The following is a 4,189-nucleotide window of genomic DNA, read 5'->3' as shown; positions in this document are numbered from 1 at the left end:
TTCCCTTGACCTACATTATTCGCCCCCAGCTAAGCTTGCAAGCTCCACCCTCTCTGGCTAAAGACCTGAATTCCCTATTGGCTTTATTAGTGACATTTCTGACCCTCTCATTCTGGTCTCGCTCCGAAGTGGAAACATCTTCCCTGACTCTTAAAAGACTTTCCTGCGATTTCTATCAGGTTATGACTCAGTCTGTAAAGAAAACGGCCGTGGTCTCTTCAGCCTTTCCTGACAGCTCGAGCCCATCATCTTGACTTGGGTTCAGATAGCTCCATTTTCCCCTGAGGTCCATACTTCCTTCTCTCTGTTGATGGCGGGAGTACACCATTCCAACCCTTCTCCAGTCTCAGTGACAGAGCTCTGACCAATTTTTTTAAAACTAACAGCAACTTTTGCATCTCCCCAAGAATTTCCGAGGATCAGTTGTTTACACAAAAATTTATTTTTAATCCTTTGCATTGTGTTCAATTTCTGCTGTACCCTGACACCCTTTTCCTTCTCTCTCTCTCTGTCTCTTTCTCTCTCTCTGTCTGTCTCTCTCTCTCTCTTTCTTTCTGTCGCTCTCTCTCTGTCTCTCTCCCTCTATCTCTCTTTCTATCTTTCTCCCTCTCTCTCTCTCTGTCGCTCTCTCTCTTTCTCTCTCTCTGTCTCTCCAGAACAGGACATGGGTGAGACTGCATCTCGAATACTGGGTGCTGTTTCAGTCTCCTTATTGAGGGAAGGCTGTATTGGAGGTTTCAGAGGAGATTGATACTTGGAATGAGTGGATTGTCTCACGAGGCTAGGTTGGACAGCCTGGGCTTTGTTTCCAATGCGGTCTGAAGAGTGCGGAGTGACTTGATTGAAGTTGGTCACACAGTCGGATGTGATGAAAACCTCCTTTGCAAAGAAAAGAGGGGTCAGGATGCTTGAACTGGTTATCCCTGGCTTTACTTTCAAGAGCTGTTTTTGTTTTTTGGCCTGTGTTATTGTGAGATTGTGAACTGTCATGGCGAGGCGACTGTGCAAGGATCTTTCTCCTCCCCGACCTGAATTAAGGTAGAGATGAGGAGATGTTCGCTTCTCTCACACCTTTGGAACTTCCTGCCTCAGGAAACAGAGGAAGCAGAGTCAGGAAATATTGTTACGATGGTGCTGGATAGATTTTTGCTAAGCAGGGTTGTTCTGGATGGATAGTCATGTTTCATTTGAAAGGCTGAGCAGGCCCAATGGGCCGAATGGCCCTGAACACGTGGATTCAGAAAGATTCAGGCAGATCCCTGGGAGTCCCGGGTGCTTCACAAAACAATCCTTGCTCCTGCGTTGAATCCACTGACATTGCCGCCCCTCAACAATTCGATCGGAGATGGGGACTTCACCGTGATGGCCTGGTCCTGTTGAGACAGCGCCAGCAGCAAGATTCCCTTCCCAAACATCAGGAACTTTCTTTCAGGAAGACCAAGGGAGCGATCGAAGGAATCAAGGCGTCTTGCGTTGTTGACCAGGAAGCAATCCCATGAGACTGCAAGGTCGGCCCAGTGCCATTTGCCTTATGGCCAGAAGTCAAGGGAAAGGTCAGGAAACCGGGAAGTGAAGGAATCATCAAACCAGTCCCAGTTTGTGGAATGGGCAGTGCCGGTGTCACTGATTATGGAGCCTGATTGGTCAATTCACTTTTATGGGGCTTTTAAACAAACATGGAACCATTTCTCACAGCTGGATACATCCACAATCCCTTGCACAGAGGGCGAAAACACAAAACTGGTGGGGTGTCTGTCCTTCACAAAGCTGCTAATGAGCCACACGTCCCTGCAATTGTGGTTAGACAAGGATTCCCAGAGGTATGCTACAATTAATACCCATAAGGGCTTGTCCCAATATGCAAGACTGCCATTTGGGGTATCGTCAGCCTCTCCAACTTGTCAATGGACGACGGTGAACATTTTACAAGGTCTACCACAGGTCGCTATTTGACGTGCTAATAATAGGGAACACCAATAAGGAGCACCTGGAGAACTTGGACATAGGCCTTACATGTTTCTCCCAGGCGGGCGTACACCATAGAAGGGAAGAATGTGTGTTCCATGCACCTCAAGTCACCTACTCGGGCTAGAGAGTTAACAATTCTGAGTCACACCCATTGGAAAAGAAGATGAGGGCAAACACAGATATGTCAATTCCCATGTCTCCACCAGAGCTTAAATCTTTCCTTAGGCTTGTGAATTATTATGGAAAATTCACACATGACCTGGCCTCCATCCTGGCACCTTTGTATCACCTCTTAATAAAGGGTCAGCCTTGGAAATGGTCACATAGCCAAGCAAGTTTTCAGGGAAGTGACAAAACAGCTAACATCTTCTGAGGTGTTGATACACTATGATCCCAAGTGAGATCTGGTATTAACATGAGATGCCTGGCACAGGGCATCGGGGTAGTATTAGCTCATAGGTGATCCAATGAAGAGGAACGTCTGACAGCGTGTGCACCCAGGACCTAGGCTAATGCAGAGCGTAAATACGCCCAGATAGAGAAGGAAGGTTTGGCCATCATATTTGGAGTCAGGAAGTTCCACCAATACCATAACGAGCATAAATTTGTGATAATAACAGACCACAAACCCCTGCTGGATCTATTTAGAGAGAACAAGCCAGTACCACCCATAGCTTCAGGCCAAATTCAGTGATGGAATCTAATGCTAAGTGTCTATAATTACAACTTAGAATACTGTCCGGGAGGCCAAGTAGCGAATGCAGATGCATTGAGCCACCTTCTGCTTGCAGATACACCACCGATACTACAGCTACTGGAAGAGTCCATAATGGTTTTAAATTTTCTGGACACACATCTGGTCATAGCTGGATGTGTGTCCAGACTTTGGATGCAGAAAGATCCAGTCTTGGCAAAATTGAAACAGCTGGTGGTGATGGGAGAAACCAAAAACCCGTCACAACTAGAATTGAAACTGTTTTGGACCCAGAGAGACCAGATCACAGCATAGGATGGCATATTATTATTGGGAGCAAGACTGATTGACCCGAATAAAGGTCGTCTCCAGATATTGGCTAAACTCCACCAGGGTCACCCAGGGGTTACCAAAATGAAAACATTGGTGAAATGTTGTGTCTGGTGGCCATGATTGGATACCAATGCAGCCATGTTGGTGGGTCAGTGCCAAGAGTGCCAACAAGGACACAGGTAATCACCAGCTGCTCCCTCACATTCATGGGAATAGCCGGATATACCCTGGACTCAGTTACACACCGACAACGCAGGTCCTTTCATGGGCTCAATGTTCTTGGTGATTGCAGATGCCCACTCAAAATGGTCAAGGATGATGATGGAGAAACTGCACGCACCGACTCCAGGAAGTGTTGGTCACAGATAATGGGCCATTGTTTCCCAGCAGGGAGTTTGAGTATTTTCTAAAGTTGAATGACATTCAATATATAAAGACAGCTCCATACTATCAATCATCCAATGGTCTGGCAGAAAGAGCAGTCCAAACGTTGAAGACAGGCTTAAATAAACAGCCTATAGTTTCACTCAATAACAAGCTGTCCAGTTCCTCCCAGAAGTTCCTCCTTGATTATAGGACCATCCCTCATCCAACTACAGGGATAACTCCAGCAGCTTGGTAATGGGGAGAAGATTCTGCACCAGGTTAAATCTGACCTTCCCAGACCCTGGGAGGGTGAAACAGCATCAGAAACGCCAATGCCAGTCACAAGACTTTGCTAAGTGAGAGAGACAGTTTACCTTCAGGGAAGTGGCTTATTGCCCATTCCTAAAGGCAGTTGAGAGTCAACCATATTGCTGTGGGTCTGGAGTCAAATGTAGGTCAGCCCAGGTAAGGATAGCAGTTTCCTTCCCTGAAGGACATTACTGACCCAGATAGGTTTTTCCCTGAGTGTCAACAACAATTACACAGTCATCGATAGGGTCTAAATTTCAGATTTTTAATTAATTGAATTGCATTGAATTGAATTTATTGTCACGTGTACCGAGGCACGGTGAAAAGCTTTGCCATAGAGTCATAGAGATGTACAGCATGGAAACAGACCCTTCGGTCCAACCCGTCCATGCTGACCAGATATCCCAACCCAATCTAGTCCCACCTGCCGGCACCCGGCCCATATCCCTCCAAACCCTTCCTATCCATATACCCATCCAAATGCCTCTTAAATGTTGCAATTGTACCAGCCTCCACCAC

The sequence above is a fragment of the Chiloscyllium plagiosum genome, chromosome 1 (genome assembly GCF_004010195.1).
Source record: "Chiloscyllium plagiosum isolate BGI_BamShark_2017 chromosome 1, ASM401019v2, whole genome shotgun sequence".
NCBI lineage: Eukaryota > Metazoa > Chordata > Chondrichthyes > Orectolobiformes > Hemiscylliidae > Chiloscyllium > Chiloscyllium plagiosum.
This window is presented reverse-complemented; position numbering follows the sequence as displayed.